This window comes from Lutra lutra, chromosome 1 (genome assembly GCF_902655055.1).
Source record: "Lutra lutra chromosome 1, mLutLut1.2, whole genome shotgun sequence".
Taxonomy (NCBI): Eukaryota; Metazoa; Chordata; class Mammalia; order Carnivora; family Mustelidae; genus Lutra; species Lutra lutra.
Genome location: NC_062278.1, coordinates 57,725,434 through 57,749,191, shown reverse-complemented (window position 1 = coordinate 57,749,191; position 23,758 = coordinate 57,725,434). Strand labels below are relative to the sequence as shown.

The following is a 23,758-nucleotide window of genomic DNA, read 5'->3' as shown; positions in this document are numbered from 1 at the left end:
GGAGGAAGCAGGCTCCCTGCTGAGCAGAGAGCCGTATGCGGGGCTCGATGCCAGGACCCTGGGATCACGACCTGAGCTGAAGACAGAGGCTTTAACCCACTGAGCCACCCAGGCGCCCCTCGAGGGTCTTTTTGTGTCTTCAAACTTTGGTATTTTTTTTTTCCAAAATTGTTTGTCTATTCTAGTGTCTTTGTCTTTCTATATCAATCCTAGAATCAGCTTGTTTATTTTCTATAAAAAGTACTGCATAGATTTTGAATGTCATTGTATTGACTCTATAATCAAGTTAGGAAGAATTAAGATCTGAACCAAATTAGGTCTTCCAGTCTACGAATATGGCATATCTGTCTTTGATTTCTTTCACCAGTATTTTCTTGTTCTCAGTATACAGATCTTGAATATATGCCGTAAGACATACACCTAAACATTTCATTTTAAGGTTCAATAATAATGACATTTTCAAAATTTCATTTGTTCTTCAATATATCAATAATTTAATTTTCAAAGATGTTTTAGTGCTCAAAATGAGAAGGTACAAAGTGTGAATAAATATTTTTGACTTAGTGAATAAATTAATGAATAAGTAAAATGAGGAAAAAGAATAAGGAAACACTTTCAGGTTCTAGAGAAGGCAGTAGACCTAAGGAAGTAAAGGGTCAGGATGTCTAATTTCCATCCTGATTTATTCAGTTGTCCTCTGGGAGCTTCTCATGTTTCCTAGGTCTTCAAATATATGTGTCCTTCAGTCTCAAAGTCTATGTAACTTATTCCACAGCCCAGTTTTATCCCCACCCCTAGTCATTTTCTGTCAATCCAGCCTATTTTAGTTTTTTCATAACCCTTTCTATTGCTTGACCTTTTCTTTTTATTGACTTATTTGATTATTTCTTGTCTTCCCCCCACTAGTTTTGTTTACTGATATATAAAGAACTTAGAACAATGTCTGACACACAGAAGTCATCAATATGCATTATTGGGAAAAAGAAGGAAAAGATGCAAGATACAGGCAAGAGCTATAAAATAATCATTTTTAAATATAACAAAAAATAAAAACCATTTAAAAGAACAAATAATGTCATAAAGTACTAGGAACAATTTTTTAAATTATGCAGGACCTTCATGGAAGAAATATAAAATATTTATTGTGGGACATACAAGCAGCCATGAATAAATACCATATTCATAACTGAGGAACTCGAAAGCACAAAAGTTATTAATTTTCCCCCAATAAAATAATAAATGTAACTCCCAGGACCAACACCAGAGTAAGGGTAATAAGGCACATGAAAACCTTGATGAGCGTGCAGACTTTAAAAGGATGCAAAAAAACCTCAGTAATCAAGATAAATAGTATTTCAATGCAACATTTTTTAAAAACTCAAAATTAATGCAGAAAGTCACTGATTATTATAACTAAATATAAAAATTTTCAACAAAGAATAAAAGACAGGGGCGCCTGGGTGGCTGGCTCAGTGGTTTAAAGCCTCTGCCTTCAGGTCAGGTCATGGTGTCAGGGTCCTGGGATTGAGCCCCATATCGGGCTCTCTGCTCAGCAGGGAGCCTGCATCCTTCTCTCTCTCTGCCTGCCTCTCTGCCTACTTGTAATCTGCCTATCAAATAAATAGATTTAAAAAATCTTTTAAAAAATGTTAAAAAAAAGAAAAGAATAAATAAAAGACAGGATCAGTCTTGATTTTCCATTTTGCCTCTGCCTCCAATAAGGCTTGGCATTGGCACTATTCCTGATTGGGTGTTCATGAACAATGTTGATATTTGGGTGCTTTGTGTATTAATGTTTTATTTCCGAAATGTTATCTATCTTGATTACTTTGCTCTTGAGATTAATGTCTCATTTGCATCACTTGACTCATCCTAGTTTTAGCCAAGAAATTTCTACAGAAACCACATAGGATTTTTAAGTAATGTATCGAACTGATTCTTACATATATAGACTTTAGAATGTAGGTCCAAGAGGAGTCAGAAGGTACTGAAATGCAAGAGCCAGGCAATCCTTGCAAGAACTACTCATTAGTCATTACCACAGTCAAAGTATAAGACTTCCCTGTCTCAGGAAGGACAGAGATGAGGCACAGCAGCTGGAGACATAGCTGAGGGAACCGGACAGAAGCAGCAGGTATTGAGGAAATGAATGTGAAGCAGCTTCTGCTTGAAAAAACAAAACAAAACAAAACAAACAAACAAAAACTCCAAGTGGTCATACGGATAACACTATGACCCAGAAAAACACAAAAGGGACCTGACCACACACCCCGTCACACATGCGCAGGGAGCAGCATGGAGGGGGGACTTGGAAGGTGGTGCTAGAGTCCCAGTTACTTCACTAGCTGATGTCAAGGAGACATGGGGTATCTTTTAAGGCTCTCCAGGTCTGCTCACGGAACAACAGCTAAGAACTACCAAGGACAGGGGTGCCTGGGTGGCTCAATCGTTAAACGTCTGCCTTTGGGTCAGGTCATGATCCCAGGGTCCTGGGATTGGACCCCGTATAGAGAGCCCTGCATCGAGCCTGGCATCAGGCTCCCTGCCCAGCGGGAAGCCGCTTCTCCCTCTCCCGCTCCTCCTGCTTGTGTTCCCTCTCACGCTGTCTCTCTCTCTCTGTCAAATAAATAAAAAATCTTAAAAATAAAAAAAAAAAGAACTACCAAGTCCATTTATAGTACACATCCTTTACCAATCTCCTTGTAGAGACCCTTGCAATGTGGTGGCTCTGGATGGGCCCCTCGATTTGACTCACTTTTATTTCATGACTCCTACTCTAGAATCACCTCTATTCCCATGATAGACTGAATCATGGGTTCATCCTTTTTGATTTTCAGATTCTCCCTGCCCCTAGCCACCTTCCCTGGGCACTTACCTCCTCCTCCACCCTTAACCCCCAACACCATCTCTCAACTGGTTTCTCTATCCCAGTTGTAATCTTCATCCACTCCGGCTTCTAGGTCCTCACAAAAAGTGATACACAGGACTATATGACCTAGAGAGGAAGAACTACATGTGTTTCCCTATCCAAAAAGTGAAATATAATCAATTAACAGAAAAATAAAGACTCTTACTTTTGTTTTATATTGTGGGACTTAAACTACTGCTTCTAAAAAAAATTAAGCTGAACTAAAAACTGAAAAAAAGGACAAATTTTATCTACTAATTGAATATGAATTTTTAAAAGATGCTAGGATACAGAACTTCTACTGATTATCAACACCTAATGCTAATACATTTCTGAGAAGCAACCATGTGCAACAAGTGTACCATTCATCACAAAACTGAACAAAGAAAAGGTGTCTGCAGTCAAAGGATTTTTTCCCTCTCATTTGGCCCTGCCAAACCCTTTTCTAAAGCCTCTTATAATGTGAGAAAGACAAGCAGACTGTGCCTTTTCATACTGTCAGATGAAACCTCTGATTTACCTAAGTGCTGCAGCATCTCTATTTTAATGAGGTAAAGCTCTCACATTGTGATATTGAAGCCAAGCCAGTGAAAACCGATATGGTTAGCACACTCATTACTACCCACATCTGCAAACAGCACTGTAAAAAAGGACATTCACCAAGGCTGACTGACCCTCTGGGCAGTAATTTTACCCATTTTCCTACCTTTCCCCAAACATGAATAATCTCATTTTTCAGTTAGTACACATTTATTTCTGGCAGCTTCCTCTCTGATTAAATTAACCTTATCAATTGAATAATAGTTTAAGAAATACAAGCTACAAATCCAGAGGAATTTATTTTCCAGTGTTAATTTTTTGCTTGACATAAACTGCTAGCACAAGTCCTGTAATAGCGCCACACCTAAACATGCTGGATGCTTTACCATGCTTTGTCCATGGCGTCCTGAACACACTGTTGAGCTTATTATTTGTTTCCCTATTTCTGACCCCAAGAGATGGATTTTTATGTATTTTCTGCTTTGGGCTGTTTTATATGCTTGATTCTATCAACAGGAAAATGATAATGCATTCTATAGGTTATTGTTTCCTTTATTTTTTATAATCCATTCAAGACAGATAGCCCACACATTTTCAATTAAATAATTCCAGAAACACAAGACAAGAGGTAACATTGTTTATGTAGAGATTGGGCTGAGAATACTAACAAGCTCGGCGCATCAATTCATGGTAACATCCTGTAATTCTAAAGTTCACCTTGAAGCTTGCATTGCATTTTGTCATTCTATTTAAATGTGTGTCTTTGTCAAAGGAGAGCAATGCAACTTTTTACTTCATACTATTAGTAATCCTTAAAGACCGAAAATTAAAGTTAATGCCAAACCACAGTTTTGTAAATATGTTCAATTTCCCAGTGGCATATTATTTTTGGCCCCAAATACATTTCTTCCTTAACTTCTTTTCTTTACTAATGCATTATAAAATAGTGCGCAGATACACTTTAAGATGCAAAAATTATTCTCCCAGAAAGCATTGCAATAGAGCAATACTTTTGCTTTCTTATTGAAACTGTTTTAAAGGATTCACATTGACTAAATAACCATGATAGCTCCAAGTTGTGATGGATGGTAGATTTAGCAATCTTCCATAAGCGTTTTAAATATTATTCAAATTTGGCAATATGATACAGATTTATTATCACACACATATATTACTTTCAATTCAATTTAACTTCCATCTTGTAAATTTCTATGCCTTACCACATTAAATCAACTTAGTACAGATTTTCGTTCTTTTTTCAACATTTAAAGTGTCAAATTCTTTTTCATTGATATTAAGGTCAAATCTTCATAGGTTATGGTGATAATATGAGATTACTATATCCTACAGTCAAATGTTCAAATACATATTAAGCACCTATTATGTGTAATAAGCATTACAGAGAAAGACTCCACTGAGCCAGGAGCTAGATGTGGGACTCAATTCCAGAACCCTGGGATCATGACCCAAGCTGAAGGCAGACGTCTAACTGACTGAGCCACCCAGGCACCTCTTGAGGGGAACCCTTTAAGTAAAGAGCTGTAGAATGCACAGGGGAGGGCTGTCTCTGAGGGGGAAGACAGAGAACAAGAGGGCAAGGCTCTGAGATATATTTGGCATGTTTGAATAACAGCAATTAGACCAAGGGGATTAGAACAGAATAAATGAAAAGGAAAACAGCAGGAAGAAAATCCAAAGAGATAAAAGGAGAAGGTGGTGAATTTATGATGTGACATGTTGTATTCTATACGGATGACACCCTCTGGAGTCATTTATGACAACTCCAAGTGGGCTGTATGACAGGGCTTGGTGGGATCCCTTACTGACTTTGGCTTTTACTCTGAATAAAATGAAAAAACACTGGAAGACTTTGAGCAGTACAGTAAAATGTTCTGACTTAAAATTTAGTGGGATTACTCTGGCTGCTTATTTATTTCCTTAGGAGTAGACAAAGAGGGTCTAGAGAGAAAACCAGGAATCCTAATAGGAGGTAACTGAAATAATACATGCTGACAGCTTAGCTGAGAGGAACAGAAGTGGAGGTCACGAGAAGACACTGGAACCTAATTACATTTCTCAAGATTTGCTGATTGACTGGAAGATGAAAAAGAAGAGTCTAGGACTGCTCCAAGGTCTTTGGCTTGGGAATAAGAGTAAGGCTGTCATTAATTGAAGTGGGAAAGAGGGAGAGCTGGCGGCGGCAGTGGGGGGGGTGGGGGTGGTTCAGTCAGCTAAGCATCTGCCTTTGGCTCAGGTCATGATCCCAGGGTCCTAGGATCAACCCCCATGTCAGGCTCTCTGCCCAGTGGGGAGTCTGCTTCTCCCTCTATCCCTCCCCCTCCCCCCTCAAGCTCCAGCATGCATGCACTCTCCCTCTCGCATAAATAAATAATCTTATAAAAAGAAAGGAAGAAAGAAAGAAAGAAAGAAAGAAAGAGAGAGAAAGAAATGGGAAAGACTGCAGGAAGAATGGGCTTCAATGTAGAAAGTTCTGAGCTCTTTTTGGATATGTTAAGATGAGATGCCTGTTACCGAGTGAAGATGTGACACAGACATTTGGATAATGGTCTGGAATTAGAGAAAAGCCTGGAGTTGGAATACACATTTGAGAGAATACATTTATGAGAGAAAAGATATTGAAACAGGGAAACAGAAGGACTCTATGAAGTAGAAAGTAGGAGCTATAGCCCTTTACCCATGCTTCAGAATGCAAATAGTGTATGTCTTCCTTGTATAAGACAAGGAGCTAATGATTTCTTTAACACAGATAATAACTAAGAAAGGACCAGATGAGAATGACCAGACAAAGCTGGACAATATGCATATTCCAGACCACTAGCACTAGACATCTTGACGTCAAGATCCTCTGGGTATAAGGAATAACACCAGGACCTTCATCTTTGTTCTAACCAGTTCCAGGATGCCTGAGAGATCTGATGTACACCAGATCACAATCCTCAGTAAAAATCCCAGACCCTGAACAGAGATGAGACTCGTGCTCCTTTTCTTCCCTAGTCTTCCAGACCTCTGTTCTGTATCTGCTTTCCCTATATCTTCAATAAACTCTGCTCTCACTTCCTTCTGGTCATGTTTATGTCCATCCTATGTGAAGCCAAGGACACTCTTGGCTGGTCCTGTGGGACCCCTTTTCTGGATCCTCAAACCCAATATGCTGATATCAATATTTAAGCCATAATATCAGATAAATTCATCCAAAAGAAGTACTGAATAGGGGTCCCTGGGTGGCTCAGTGGGTTAAGCTTCCACCTTTGGCTCAGGTCATGATCTCAGGGTCCTGAGATGGAGCCCCTCATCGGACTCTCTGCTCAGCAGGGAGCCTGCTTTCCCCTCTCTCTCTGCCTGCCTCTCTGCCTACTTGTGATCTCTGTCTGCCAAATGAGTAAATAAAATCTTTAAAAAAAAAAAAAAAGTACTGAATACACTGATACAGGATCTAGAGGACAAGATTTTTGTCTCAGCTATGTGGGTTTGAATAAGTCATTTAATTTCACCCTGGCTCCAGTTTCACATAAGTAAAATAAGAAAAATACTGCCTCTTCTATATCATAATGAATTGTGAAAAGCAAATAAGATAGCATCTTACAGTAAAGCAAACTAGAAAATACAAATAATTATCTGAATAATTCAGGAATGCAAATATTTTAAGATAAAACTGAAGACAATTATCAATCTTTAAGTTATTGTCTCTCAGGTTCAAATCCAACTTCTTTATTCTGCTTCCTCAATCTGGGGTCAGAACTCTGCAAATCACACTTTTAGTGAGTTAAGTGATGTTAGAGGAAGACCTCGATGATGAAGGAGAAAGAAGGTGCCTACCCTTTCCCATTTGCTAATTTTTGGCTTCCTGTGTGGATCTTGTTTCTGTCAGCATCGCCCCAGCCTTGCTTCTTTGGCCAAGCAACATCAGTTTTTCTTCTAGCCTCAGCTGAATCCATTTTGCAGTGTTTTCAACACTTGAAGATCTACCTTATTATGTGCTCTCAGCAAACCCAGAAAGAGCCAGTCATCACTTTCCTCTTCAGAGGGCTGAGTCCTAACCTCCCAGACCTCTCCTGTGAGCTTAGAGACATCAGCACCATCTTATAAGCACCTCCAATTCTCAGGCCAGGATCTCAGCTTTACATAGTTCTTTCTGTAATAATTTAAGTTCTAATTCCATCTTCTTCCCTTCCTTCTCCTAAATCTAGGAATGATAGGTACATTTGCAATCGCTGTTTCCATACCACAAAGGAAATGTCCTTTTTTTTTCAGTTCTAAAAACCTAATCAACAATTCTCTATAATGAATTCCCTACAATAAAGTAAATTGTATGGTTCCTACCTCCTAATGATCTTTGAGTAATACAATGCCATGGAACCATAGGCATGGAGATAGTAGATCTAAAATATTTTAAATAGGCGCCTGGGTGGCTCAGTGGGTTAAGCCGCTGCCTTCGGCTCAGGTCATGATCCCAGGTCCTGGGTTCGAGCCCCACATCGGGCTTTCTGCTCAGCAGGGAGCCTGCTTCCTCCTCTCTCTCTGCCTGCCTCTCTGCCTACTTGTGATTTCTCTCTGTCAAATAAATAAATAAAATCTTTAAAAAATAAAATAAAATAAAATATTTTAAATAAAAACCTCAAAGAAATGCAATACTTCCAAAAAATTACACTCTAAAATGGATCCTTAAAAATAAAATGTATATCCTTCACAAAAAACCTAATAAAATAAAATAAAAATTTTTTAGAAATAAATCAATATGGACAAAGTAATTGGGAGAAGAGATGCTAAACAGAAAATTCTGAAAAATTGAAAAGCAAATGGAAAAATGGCAACTGACCTAGAAAACCTGAGAATGCTAAAACCTCAGCCCCTAGGGAAGAAAAAGCACAAAAGCAAGCTAATTTGCACATTGGAACCAAAGAAACATTTCAGCAACTGGAAGCATGGGTACTTTTTTTCTTTTTTTTTTCTTTTAAAGATTTTTATTTATTTATTTGACAGAGAGAGAGAGAGAGAGATAGATCACAAGTAGGCAGAGAGGCAGGCAGAGAGAGAGGGGGGAAGCAGGCTTCCTGCTGAGCAGAGAGCCCCATGCGGGGCTCGATCCCAGGACCGTGAGATCATGACCTAAGCCGAATGCAGAGGCTTAACCTACTGAGCCACCTAGGCACCCCAGCATGGGTACTTTTGAGCAATGATTTCACTGGGTTTTCTTTTTGCTTCATATATTCCAAACTGAGAGCTGAAGCACCAAGCAACCCAGAAACACCAACAGGCACAAATATACTCCCAAGAAACGCCTTCCCAATCCAGCCAAAGACACAGAAAAGGGGCAACTTACTAAATTTTTTTTTTCTAAAATTAAATAATAACTCTACTCCCACCAAACACTACAGAAAAATTGTGACCCCATCCATACTTCTGCCATCAAAAGTAGAAAGAGACAACTAGGAGTCTACTCTCACCTGGGTGTAACAAATCACAATTCCTCTGCCAGGGAGGTGTCAGTGAAGACTAAGAAAATGATGGGACTTTTATCCCTACTGAATGATAACAAGATTCCCTCCTGTGGGATCTGTAGAGACCACATGAGAAACCTGGTCTTCTATCCAGGTCCAAAGGTACTAAGATATCCCTCTCCTTTCCTGCTGAGTTGGTATCAGATGAGGCCTAGTGAAGAGTCCTAGGTCTTTCACCAATAACCAGGAGTAACAAGGCACCTGCTCCCCCAGACAAGCATCAAGGAGGCCTCACTGGGAGCTGTAATGAGGTACCTCTCCCAATCTCAACCAGAGTGGTATTAGTGGACGCATACCAGAAAGCCCAATCTCCCCATCCTCACCCAGCAGTAATAAAGACTGCATCTCCTCTCTCCACTGTCAATGGACAGCAAATGGGTAACCTGGACTTTTACTCCCACCATACAGTGATGAGGAAACATCCATCCTTCCCCACTAGAGTGGTATCAGAGGATGCCTACTATACTACAAACCTGAATACAACCAAAAGTCTCACAACATTATAATCAAAATGTCCAGAATTCAGTAAGTCACTCACACAAAAATTACAAAATTTTCAACTAGAATGAGATGAAACAATTGACAAATGCCAATAATGAGACACAGATGTTAGAATTACCTAATAAGAATTTTTAAAGTTCCATAACAAAAATGCCTCAACAATTATGAACATGGGTAAAACAAATCTAAAAAAATATACATTCTTGGGCACCTGGGTGGCTCACATGGTCAAGCGACAGCCTCTGGCTCGGGTCATGATCCTGGAGTCCTGGGATCGAGTCCCACATCGGGCTCCCTGCTCAGCAGGGAGTCTGCTTCTCCCACTGACCTCTCTCCTCTCATGTTTTCTCTCTCTCTCTCTCAAATAAATAAATAAAAATCTTTAAAAAAAAAAAAATATATATATATATATATGTACACATTCTTGGGAAATCCCTTTTACGAAGATGGCGCCTAAAGCTAAGAAGGAAGCCCTTGCCCCTCACAAAGCCAAAGCCAAAGCCAAAGCAAAGGCTTTTAAGCCCAAGAAAGTGGTGCTGAAAGGTGTCCACGGTCATAAATTAATTAATTAATTAATTAATTAATAAAAGAAGAAGATGAAGAAGAAGAAGAAGATCCATACATCACCTATGTTCGGACGACCTAAGACTCTGCGTCTCCGAAGGCAGCCCAAATACCCTCAAAAGAGCGCCCCCAGGAGAAACAAGCTTGATCACTATGCCATCATCAAGTTCCCCCTGACTACTGAGTCAGCCATGAAGAAAATAGAAGACAACAACACACTTATGTTCATTGTGGATGTCAAGCACCAGATCAAACAGGCTGTGAAGAAGCTCTATGACATTGATGTGGCCAAAGTCCACACCTTGATTATGCCTGATGGAGAGAAGAAGACATATGTTGACTGGACCTGACTATGATGCTTTGGATGTTGCCAACAAAATGGGGATCATCTAAACTGAATCCAGCTGGCTAAATCTAAATATAATTTTTCATCAAAAAAAATTAAAAATATATACATATATAAATTCTCAGTAAAGAAATAGAAGATATAAAGAAGAGCAAAATGCACTTTTAAGAAAATAACTAAAATCTGGGCGCCTGGGTGGCTCAGTGGGTTAAGCCTCTGCCTTCAGCTCAGGTCATGATCTCAGGGTCCTGGGATCGAGTCCCGAGCTCTCTGCTCGGCAGGGAGCCTGTTTCCTCCTCTCTCTCTCTCTGCCTGCCTCTCTGCCTACTTGTGATCTCTGTCTGTCAAATAAATAAATAAAATCTAAAAAAAAAAAAAAAGAAAAGAAAAGAACTAAAATTCTAAAACTCAATAAATAGGCCTAATAGCAAAATGGAGAGTACAGAGGAATGAATCAGTGAACTAAAAGACAAAACAACAGAAATTAACCAATCTGAACATCAGAGAGAAAATAGACCAGAAAAAATTAATGGACTTGAAAAAGCTTTTTCTTTTTTTTTTTTTAAGATTTTATTTATTTATTTGTCAGAGAGAGAGAGGAGCAAGAGTGAGCACAAGCAGACAGAGTGGCAGGCAGAGGCAGAGGGAGAAGCAGGCTCCCTGCAGAGCAAGGAGCCTGATGTGGGACTCGATCCCAGGATGCTGGGATAAATACCTGAGCTGAAGGCAGCCGCTTAACCAACTGAGCCACCTAGGCATCCCTGGACTTGAAAAAGCTTAACAAAAGTTCTAACATTCTTGTTATAGGAACCTTAGAAGGAAAGGAGAAAGATGACTAAAAAAATATTCAAAGAAATAATGGTTGAAAACTTCAAATTTTCAATAAAATAGAAGCTTGCAAATTCAAGAAGTTGAGCAGATGACAAACAAAACAAACCCAAGGAAACCACACCTAAGCATATTATAATCAAACTCTGAAAACTGAAGACAAAGAAGAAATCTTTGAAGCAAGGGAAAAGAAATGACACCTTACCTCTAGGGGAAAAATAATTACATTAACAGCAGATTTCTCATCAGAAGCTATTAAGGCCAGCAAGAAGTGGTACAAGATTTATCAAGTGCTGAAATAAAAGGACTTCAAACCAGAGTTCTTTATCTAGCAAAAATATCCTTCAGAAGTGAAAGGGAAAAGCATTCTCAGGTAAAGGAAAACTATTTGTCACCAACAGAACTACCCTAAAAGACTGTCTAAATAAAGTTCTCTGAACAGAAAGGAACTGATAAAATAAGAAATATGGAAACTTAGAAAGAAAAAAGAAAATAACAAATGAACAATAGAAGAAGAAAAATTATGGGTAAATATCAGACTTTTCTCATTCTCTTAAATGTTTTAAATTATGTTTGACAGTTGAAACAAAAATTGTAACATGGTTAATGTATTATACAGATTCCTAAATGTCTTGGGAAATATGTAAGACAGTTGTATTCTACAAGGATGAGGGTAAAGAGACATAAGGAGAGATAAGATTTCTATAGTTCACTTGAACATCTAAGGAAAAAATACTGTAAGGTAAGTCAAAATGGGTTTTCAAAATATGTCCAAGTAATCTAATTAATGGGAGGAGGGGAAATGGAATAATGAGAAACAGAACAAACAAAAAAATAAAAACAAAATGGCAGGCATAAGCCCTAGCTTATAAATAATTACATTAAATGTAAGTGGTCCAAGTATGCAAATCAAAAGACAGAGACTGGCATACCAACTATATGCTGACTAAACAAAGCTTCGAGCTTAGCAGTATAAGTAACCAGAAATTAAAAAGATAAGAAGATATACCATTCAAAGACTAATGAAAGAAAGTGGAATGGCTATATAAGTATCAGATAAACTGGACTTCAGAGAAAAGAATATTACCAAGAACTCTACTAAATGCTAAAGGAAAAGTTAACACCAACTGTATACAATCTTCTATATAGTAAGTGAAAAGGCAATGTGTTCAATCATTTTATAAAGCCAGTATTATTCTGATTCTAAAGACAGTACAAAAAGTGAAAACTACAAATCAATATTCCTCATATAGTATAGCCACAAAAACTTAACAAAATATTAGCAAAAAATGGGGTGCCTGGGTGGCTCAGTGGGTTAAAGCCTCTGCCTTTGGCTCAGGTCATGATCCCAGCTGGGGTTCTGGGATCAAGCCCCACATCAGGCTCTCTGCTCGGCAGGGAGCCTGCTTCCCCCTCTCTCTCTGCCTGCATCTCTGCCTACTTGTGGTCTCTGTCTGTCAAATAAATAAATAAAATCTTTAAAAAATATATTAGCAAAAGACTTTGAGCAATACATAAAAAGAAGCATATACCAAAACAATAAGATATGCTTACTCTAAAAGGCAAGGCTGGTTCAATATTAGAAAATCATGTTAACAGGCTAAAAAGGAAAATTTCATGATCATGTTAACTGATACAGAAAAAAGTGTGACAATATTTATTCCTCATCAAATTAAAAACTTTCAGAAAACTAGGCACAGAGGAGAACTTTCCCCACTTGATAAAGAACATCTATGAAAAGCCTCTAGACCATATCATTATTTAATGGTGAACGACTGAAAGCTTTCCCCTAAAAGGATGTCACTTCTATTCATTTCATCACTTGTATTCAGCACAGTTCTGAAACTGTTAGCTAGTATGTAAAGTAAGCAAGTAAAGGAAGGAAAAGATATACAAATCCAAAAGAAAAAAGAAGTAAAACTGTTCCCATTTGCAGATGACAGGATCACCTATTCAGAAAAATCAAAGATATTTATTAAACTACTTAGTGAGTTCAGCAGGTTCAAAGGATATAAGGTCAACATACAGAATTCAGTAGTATTTTTTTACTTAGTAGCAAAGAAAAACACATGGACACCAAAATTAAAACTAGAATACTTGTGTAATTTATTTTTTAAAAAGAAAAGAAATGCTTAGATGTGCATTTAACAAAACACATACAGGGTCTGTATGTTGAAAATTACAAAATGCTGATGAAAGATCTAAATGAGGGGCACCTGGGTGGCTGTTGTTAGGTGTCTGCCTTTGGCTCAGGTCATGATCCCAGGATCCTGGGATCAAGCCCTGCATTGGGCTCCCTGCTCAGTGAGAAATCTGCTTCTCTCTCTGCCACTCCCTTAGCTTGTGTTCCCCCTCTCTCTGTGTCTCTCTCTGTCAAATAAATAAACAAAATATTTTTTTAAAAAAGGAAAGAAAGATCTAAATAAATGGGGAGATACATTGTGTCATAGATTGAAGACGACATACTGAAAGACATACAAACTGATAAAAGTTTACCAGAATTACTATCAAAATCCCAGCAAATAATTTTTAAATATATAGATAACACTATGCTAAAATATGTGGGATGACAATGGAACTTGGATAGTTGATTCTGGAAAATAATAAAAAGGGATTATCCTATCTGTTTTCAAATCTTATTATATGCTAAGAGAAATCAATACTATATGGTACCAATAGATAAATAAATACATACATATATCAATGTAATATCAGAGAGAACCAAGAAACAGACCCAAAAAGTACAGCCAGTTGGTTTACTACAAAGGTGCAAAAGCAATTCAGTAGAAATTGTATAGTATTTTTAAATAAATAGTGCTGGATCAATTGGAGATCCATATACAAAGGAATGAACCTTGATCTAAACCTCATACCTTCTCCAAAAATCTAAAATGTCATAATTACAGTGTAAAATATAAAGCTATAAAAATGTAGAAGATAACATAGGAGAAAACCTTCAGGACCTAAGGCTTGGTAAAGAATATTCAGGACACAAAAAAATAAGATCCACAAAAAGTAAACTTTGATGAATTGGACTTCATCAAAGTAAAAAATTAAATACATGGAAACGTTTGGTCTCTGAAAGTCCCTGATAAGAGGATGAAAAGACAAGCTACAGAATGGGGGAAGATATTTGCAAGCCATACATCTGACACTGGATTTAAATCTAAAATATAAAGAACTCTCAAAACTCATCAGTTAAAAAATCCAATTAAAAAATGGGCAAAAGACACAAAGAGACATTTAACCAAAGAGATTCTATAAATGGAAAATGTAATAATACTTTAATTAAACTCCTCTTAATGGGACATAGGGAGAAAACTGAATTATTGGGTGTTTACCACCACTATCCAACTCAAAAACAATGGCAGTACAATGAAAATAGAAGCAATATAATTTATGTTTACTTACATCCCTCATCACCCTTCCAACCCCAACATCTAGCCTAAAAAATTGCAATCAAGTTTTAATTAATCAATATATCAAACCTATGAAAGTGAATTAAACATCTTTAAGCCTTCTATAAGATATAAACAATGCTAGGTGCTGTATCATTTACCATTCATTTAAATTTCCCAACAACCCTGTGAGAGATATTTTATTATCCTCCTTATAACAAATAAAGAAATTGAGATTCTGGAAGTAAATCATAACTTGATAAGTCCATAAAGTTAGTTAAAGTATGAATTCTGAATGTTGAGCCTGCACAAATAATTTGTTTCATTTCTATTTATGCAAGATAGTACAATTTAACTTAAAAACATAATATTAGAGATTTCCATATTGTGCCAACATGAAGTAACAAGGACTGGATTTATCCTCTCACCTGAAAGAATTTTAAAAATTGTATATAAAATATGACCTAAAAAAAGCACCTAAAATATTGAATGTCAGTCACTGCAGGAGCCTGACACAAAGGAGAGCAAATGCAGAGCCTGGTAGTCTCACAGAATTGAAGGGATGAGGCTGGAGTAAAGGAGACCAATGTAGCTAGAGTTTATTACAAGGGAAAGTCCAGGAGAAAAGAGATTTACACAAAAAGTTCTACACCTCTGCAAAGTCTCAATCAGTTAAGTACTAATTAGCATACGGATGTGAAGAAACTACCCAAGGTGAGGAAGAGAAGCACCTAAGGGATTAGAGAAGGAATCAGCAAACCATAGCCACTGGGTTGTGTTAGTAAATAAAATTGTATTGGAACGCAGTCACACCTATCATTCACATGTTATATATGACTACCTTCAGTGCTCATATATTGAGCACCTGGGTGGCTCGATAGGTTGAGCGTCTGCCTCTGGCTTAGGTCGTGATCTCAGGATCCTGGGATTGAGTCCCACATGGGGCTCCCTGCTCAGTGGGGAGCCTGCTTCTCCCCCTGCCTCTTCCCCACCCTGGTCTGTCCTCTTCTCTCAAATAAATGAATAAAGTCTTTATATATATATATATATATATATATATAAAATACACAAATTAATATATATGTATATGTATATAATATGCATGTGTATGCTATATATAATGTATATGTGTATATGTATATTATACACAAATATAATATGTATGTGTGTGTGTATATATATACATATATATATGTATACATATATATATATATATATATGACTACCTTCATGCAGTAATAGCAGAGTTTAGTAGTTACAATGAACCTGTATGTCTCACAAGCTTAAATTCTCTATTACCTAGCCCTTGAAGAAAAAGTTTACAGACCCCTGAATTAGAACCACCAATCCTACAAACCAGGACTGGGAGTATTGTAAGGCAAGTATGGTGCCTAGTACACAACATTTTAGGAGGCATGTATTCTCCTGTGTAGACCCTGAACTTGCATGAACCACATTAAATTCTGTACCCTTGACATCTTGCTCTCCTCACCCTAGTTCCAGCACTGCTATGAGCTTGTATGGGACAGGAATAGCCAGTTCACATGAGCTGTAGTGCAAAAGCTCATAATTTACAGAGCAATGGGTAAAGAATTTAGAGCAATTTTGTCTTAGTCCTAGGAAAAAATTTAGTCATATACTTAAAAGCTTCTCTAGTTCAACCTAATGGAACTAACTTAAAAGCAAGACCCAAATGGATCAAACTGTTTCTAAGTAACTTAACCAAATCCAAAAACGAAGATCAAGAGTATACAAGCACACAACAAGGTAAAGATTTAAATGTCTGGAATTCCAATAAAAAATTACCAGGCAGGGGATGCCTGAGTAGCTCAGTTGTTTATGTGTCTGCCTTTGGCTCAGGTCATGATCCCAGGGTACAGGGACTGAGTCCTGGTCTCCACCTACTGTGCTCTCACTCTCTCTGAGAAATTAAAAAAAAAAAAAAAAAAAAAAAAAGAACGATCAGGCAGGGGAGCTTGGGTGACTCAGTTGATTAAGCAGCAGACTCTTGATTTCAGCTCAGGTTTGGATTTCAGGGTTGTGAGTTCAAGTGCCACAGTGGGCTCCATGCTGGAGAAAAAAGATTTTAAAAATTACTGGGCAAACAAAGAAGAAAAAGAGGAACGATGGCAAACAAAGGAATCAATCAGTTGAAAGTGCCCCAGAAATGACATAGATGAGAAATTAGTAAACAAGGAATTTTTAAGTTATTTTAGTTGTATTTCATATATTCAAGAACCTAGAGGGAAGACTGCATATGATAAGTGGATGAATACAAAGACAAAAAAGGCACAAATCAAACTTCTAGAGATGATAAAAACAATGTCTAGGAGGAAAACTGCATTGGGTGTGATTACGGCATATGAACCATTACAGGAGACAATGATTAGTGAGCTAGAATACATGACAAATAAAAATATCTCTTATAAAACTGTAAGAGAAAATTCACTGAAGAAAAATATTGGGCATTAATGAGCTGTGGTACATTTTCAAGCAATCTGAAATATATGTAATCAGAGTCCCAAAAGAAAAGGAAAAAAGAGAAGGGAGAAGAGAAACTATAAACCTGTAGATTGAAAAAACTCAACCAACCCAAATGAAAGAAAAATGAGGAAAACTACATGAAAATACATGATAATCAAATTCCTCCAAAATACTGATAAAGGAAAAATATTTTTAAAAGCCAGAAGAAAAAAGATGTGTTATGTACAAAGACACATAACCTCTGTTGACAACATTTTTAAATGACAGATATATCATTTTGGAAATAATATTAACAAGAAGTCAGTGAAGCAACATTGTAACAGCACTAAAAGAAAAAAAAAAACCTGTTAAAGAATTATAGAATTCTTTATCCAGTGAAAATATTTTTAGAAAATAAAAGCAAAATAAAAGTATTCACCAAAAAATAGAATTCAGACATGTATTATAAGAAATATTAGAGGAAGTTCTTTAAGTAGACACACAAAACGAAAAAGAATTCAGGCATACATTGCAAGAAATATTAAAGACAATTTGTTTTGTTTTAATTTTTTTAAGAGAGCCGGGGAAGAGCAAGGGGGAAACAGGAGAGGGAAAGAATCTCAGACTCCGCAAGGTGTATGGAGGGCCATGCAGGTCTCAGTGTAGGACTCCATAGCACAACCCTGAGATCATGAACTGAGCTGAAAACAAGAGTTGGACACTTAACCCTCTGAGCCAACCAGGAACCCCTAAAGAACGTTTGTTAAGCATAAGGAATAAGGAAGATATTTGATAGAAATCTGTATCTACACAAAGGAATAAGGCACACAGGAAATGATAATTACATGGGTAAACCCAGGACTCTTATTATTCAAATCTCTTTAAAACATAATTAACTGTTTCAAGCAAAATAACAGCAGTATATTTTAAGGTTATATATAATCTATTTAAAGTAGAATGTGTGACAATACCTCAAAGGCTAAGAAAGGACATATGGAAATAGACTGTTCTAAGTTCCTTGTATGATATGTGACATTGTATAATATTATTTCATAGTAGACTGTGAAAAGTTGTAAATGAAACAGTAAACCCATAGACAATCTTTAAAGTAAAACAACAAAGGCTTATATCTAATAAGTCATAAAAGGAAACAAAATGGAATCAAAAAATCTAATCCAGAAAGGTAGGTGATCTAAACCTAACTCTTTAAATATTCTCATTGAATGTGAATTGCCTAAAAGCCCTGAAAGAGATTGTATTGCTGGAATTAAATGTAAAGCCAAGTAGAAACCAACAAACCAAGTTTAAATAAAAAGACACGATTAAATTCAAAGTAAAAGAGTGGGAAAGAATATTCTATACAAGCAATGATCAGAGGAAAACTGAAGTAGCTACATTTTTATCAAAGCCAATTTCAGAATAAATAATAAACAGGTACACAAAGGGTATATTTCATGGTGATATTGGGGTCACTTCATCAAGCAGACATAACAAGAGTAAACCTTTATAGAACAAGAAAGTTTTAAAATACATGAAATGGAGCCTCTGGGTGGCTCAGTGGGTTAAGTATCAAGCTCTCGGTTTTAGCTGAGGTCAGGCTCTCAGGGTCATGTGATGGAGCCCCATGTCACTCTCTGTGCTTAGTGTGGAGTCTGCTTGTCCCTCTCCCACCCCATCTCTCCCCACCCTCCCTACTCACTAACATGCATGCACACACTGTCTCTCTCAAATAAATAAATACATAAATAAATAAAATCTTCAAAATAACAGGAAATAAACACAGATCTGCAAAAAGGGAAAAGACAAATCTAGAATTGTACTTAAATAATTTCAAACCCCTCCACTCCATAAAGAAAGACAATAACAATAAAGAAGACCTCAACAACATTACCAATCTATTAAATTGACATATATAGAACATTTCACTCGACAATTGAAGACTATGCCTTCTTTTCAAGTTTACTCAGAATACTTAACAACACAGACCATATTCTGGGTCATGAAATAACTGCCAATCCTTCTAAAAGCAATCAAGTAATACCACAATGGAATTAAATTTGAAACACACAGCATTAAGATATCTGAAAAATCCCCAAATATATAAAAACTAAATAACAAAATTATAAATAACTCATGAATCAAAGAAGAAATGAAAAATATTTTGAACTGAATAAAAATGAGAACACAACATATCAAAGTTTGGTTTGGACACAACTAAATTACTACTTACAGGAAAGCAGATAACACTACTTACTTTAACAGAAAAGAAAAAAGCCTTAATTCGACAATCACAACTTCTAAATCAGAAAACCAGAAAAAGAAGTACAAATGAAATCCAAATAGGCAAAAGAAAGTGCAGGCAAATATCAGAAAATATAAATCATAAAAACTAAGTAATAAATCAATGAAACCAAATACTGGATTTGGGGGGAAAAGTAAACACAAATAAACAGTATCTGAAAGAAATAAGGTGACATCACTGCATATTCTACAGATATTAAAATAATAATTATAATATTATGAAAAATTTATTCCAATAAATTTGACAACATAGATGAAATGATCAATTTTTTTAAAAGGACAATTACTGGAGGGGAAAGTCAAGATGGCAGAGGAGTAGCAGGCTGAGATGACATCAGGTCCCAGGAGTTCAGTTAGAAAGTTACCAAACCATTCCAAACCTACAAACCCAACAGGAAATTGAAGAGAAGAAAAGCAGCAATTCTAGAAACAGAAAATCAACCACTTTCTGAAGCTAGGAAATGCGGAGAAGTGAATCCAAAGCGACGGTAAGATAGACCGCGGGGGAAAGGCCAGCTCCCGGCAAGTGGTGGAGCAACAGAGCACAAAATCCGAACTTCTAGAAGTCTGCTCCACTGAGGGACATTGCTCCAGAAGCTAAGCAGGGGTCATGGGGACAGTGTGGGTCACAGAAGGATCAGGGGTGTCTGAATGTGGAGGAACTCATAGGTATCAGAATGGAGAAGCCAGCTGCAGAGATGGAGCTGATGAGTGAGCGCTCAGCTTGGGGTTACCTTAAACTGTGATCTGCGGCACAGTGGGGCCACTGCTCTTTGAGCAGGGACACCACAAGTGGCAGATCTGGGGAGACCCACCTTCCTGCACTGGAAGAGCAGCGCAGAAGGAATCTGTTGGGTTTGGAGACTCCAAATGGGGCTGTGTGCCAGAGACAGAAATGCTTGGTCGCAGGCCAGGTGAGCTTGGAGTGCAGCCAGAGACCAGGGAGACAGGAGCAACTGACCACTTTTCTCCAAGAACACACTGAGGAGTGGGTCCCGAAGCTCTTGGCTCCTCTGGGCCAGAGATTGGGAGGCCGCCATTTTCATTCCTATCCTCCAGAGCTCTAGGGAAAGCAATCAGGGAACAAAAGCTCCTGAGAGCGACCTGAGCAGATTATTTAGCCCTGGCCGCTGGAAAGGGTGGCATAATTCTGCCTCAGGCAAAGACATTTGAGAATCACTACAATAGGCTCCCCCTCAGAAGATAAGCACAGACATCCAGCCAAGATCAAGCTCACTGATCAAGGAGAACAGCGGAATTCCAGAGGAGGGAAAAGTAAAGCATGGAATTCATGGCTTTCTCTCCATGATTCTTTAGTCTTGCAAAGTTAATTAGATTTTTTTAATTTTATTTTTTTCGTATTGTAATTTTTTTAACTTTCCCTTTTTCCTCATTTAATGTTTTTTAACTAGTTTATCTTAACAATGCCTTTCTTAAAAAATCTTTTTACACCATCATTATTAGAGTCATATTTTATTCTTTATTGTATCTAACTTTATTTTTTTGTATACATATAGGGTTTTTTTCTTCTAAAGTTTTGGGATACAATTTCCTCTAATAGATCAAAAATACCCTAAACCTAGGACAGGGCTTTGTTCTAGGCTCCAGCCTGAGCAAATTCTCTCCATTTTCTTTTTCTTTCTTTTTCCAATGAACTTATCTTATCAATTCTTTTTTTAGAATTTTTTTAAAATTTTCATCTTTACAATCATATTCCATCCCTTCATCATGCTTATTCTTATTTTTGTATGTATATATATGTGTGTTTTTATTTCTTTAAAATTTTGGGAGGTAGTTTCTTCTAAGAGACCAAAATATGCCCAAAATCAAGTGGGTGGCTCTGTTCTATTCACTGGTTTTATACACACACACACACACACACACACACACACACACATATATATATACATATAAATATATATATATTTAATTTTTAAAATTTTCTTTTACCCCCTTTCTTCTCCCTCCAATTTGGGGTCTCTTCTGATTTGGTTAGTGTACATTTCTCTGGGGGCTTTGCCAGCGTTTAAGTATTTTTTTCTCTCCTTCATATATTCTTTTTTTTTTTAAAGATTTTATTTATTTGACAAACAGAGATCACAAGTAGGCAGAGAGGCAGGCAGAGAGAGAGGAGGAAGCAGACTCGGTGCTGAGCAGAGAGCCTGATGCGGGGCTCGATTCCAGGACCCCGGGACCATGACCTGAGCCAAAGGCAGAGGCTTTAACCCACTGAGCCACCCAGGCACCCTCCTTCATATATTCTTATCTGGATAAAATGACAAGGTGAAAAACTCACCACAAGAAAAAAGAATAAGAGGCAGTACTGAAAGTTAGGGACCTAATCAATACAGACATTGATAAAATGTCAGATCTAGAGTCCAGAATGACAATTCTCAAGGTGCTAACTGTGCTCGAAAAAGGAATGGAAGATATTAGAGAAACCATGTCTGGAGAAATAAAAGCCCTTTCTGGAGAAATAAAAGAACTAAAATCTAACCAAGCTGAAATCAAAAAAGCTATGAATTAGGTGCAAAGAAAATGGAGGCTCTTACTGCTAGGATAAATGAGGCAGAAGAGAGAATTAGTGATATAGAAGACCAAATATAATGGAGAATAAAGAAGCTGAGCATAAGAGAGACAAACAACTACTGGACACGAGGGGAGAATTCAAGAGATAAGTGATACCATAAAATGAAACAATACTAGAATAATTTGGATTCCAGAAGAAGAAGAAAGAGACAGGGGGGCAGAAGGTATATTGGAGCAAAATATAGCAGAGAATTTCCCTAGTATGGCAAAGGGAATAAGCATCAAAATCCAGGAGGCAGAGAGAATCCCCCTCAAAATCAATAAAAATAGGTCCACACTCCATCATCTAATAGTAAAACTTACAAGTCTTAGTGACAAAGAGAAAATCCTGAAAGCAGCTCAGGACAAGAAGTCTGTAACATACAACAGTAAAAATATTAGATTGGCAGGCCAGAAAGAACTGGCATGATATATTCAGAGGACTAAATGAGAAAAACATGCAGCCAAGAATACTATATCCAGCTAGGCTATCATTGAAAATAGGAGAGATAAAAAGCTTCCAAGACAAACAAAAACTAAAAAAATTTGCAAACACTAAACTAGCCCTACAGGAAATATTGAAAGGGGTCCTCTAAACAAAGAGAGAGCCTAAAAATAGTAAACCAGAAAGGAACAGAGACAATATACAGTAAAAGTCACCTTATAGGCAATACAACGGCACTAAATTCATATCTTTCAGTAGTAACCCTGAATGTAAATGGGCTAAATGCCCCAATCGAAAGACGCAAGGTATCAGAATGGATAAAAAAAAAAAAAACAAGACCAATCCATATGCTGTCTGCAAGAAACTCACTTTAGACCTAACAACAAATCCAGATTTAAAGTGAGAGGGTGGAAAAAAATTTACCATGCTAACGGACATCAAAAGAAAGCTGGTGGGGGGGGCAATCCTTATATCAGATCAATTAGATTTTAAGCCAAAGACTATAATAAGAGATGAGGAAGGACACTATATCATACTCAAAGGGTCTGTCCAACAAGAAGACCTAACAATTTTAAATATCTATGCCCCTAATGTGGGAGCAGACAACTATATAAACCAATTAATAACAGAATCAAAGAAACACATCAACAATAATACAATAATAGTAGGGGAGTTTAACACCCCCCTCACTGAAATGGATAGGTCATCCAAGCAAAAAGTCAACAAGGAAATAAAGGCCTTAAATGACACACTGGACCAGATGGACATCACAGATGTATTCAGAACATTCCATCCCAAAGCAACAGAATACACATTCTACTCTAGTGCACATGGAACATTCTCCAGAATAGATCACATCCTGGGTCACAAATCAGGACTCAACCAGTACCAAAAGATTGGGATCATTCCCTGCATATTTTCAGACCAAAATGCTTTGAAGCTAAAACTCAACCACAAGAGGAAAGTTTGGAAAGAACTCAAATACATGGAGGCCAAAGAGCATCCTACTAAAGAATGAGTGGGTCAACCAGAAAATTAAAGAATTGAAAAAATTCATGGAAACAAATGAAAATGAAAACACAAAGGTTCAAATCTTTGGGACACAGCAAAGGCAGTCCTGAGAGGAAAGCAGAACAAGCCTTTCTCAAGAAACAAGAAAGGTCTCAAAAACACAACCTAACCCTACACCTAAAGAAGCTAGAGAAAGAACAGCAATGAAAGCATAAACCCAGTAGAAGAGAACTAATAAAGATCAGAGCAGAAATCAATGAAATAGAAACCAATAGAACAGTAGAACAGAACAACGAAACTAGGAGCTTCTTCCTTGAAAGAATTAATAAAATTGATAAAGCCCTGGCCAAGACTTATCAAAAAGAA

At 37.2% G+C, this 23,758-nt stretch overlaps 1 pseudogene; it reads left to right on the top strand.

The window, feature by feature from the left end:
- The first annotated feature begins 9,902 nt into the window (after positions 1-9,902).
- LOC125078267 (60S ribosomal protein L23a-like) lies at positions 9,903-10,425 on the top strand (annotated as a pseudogene).
- Positions 10,426-23,758: the final 13,333 nt, after the last annotated feature.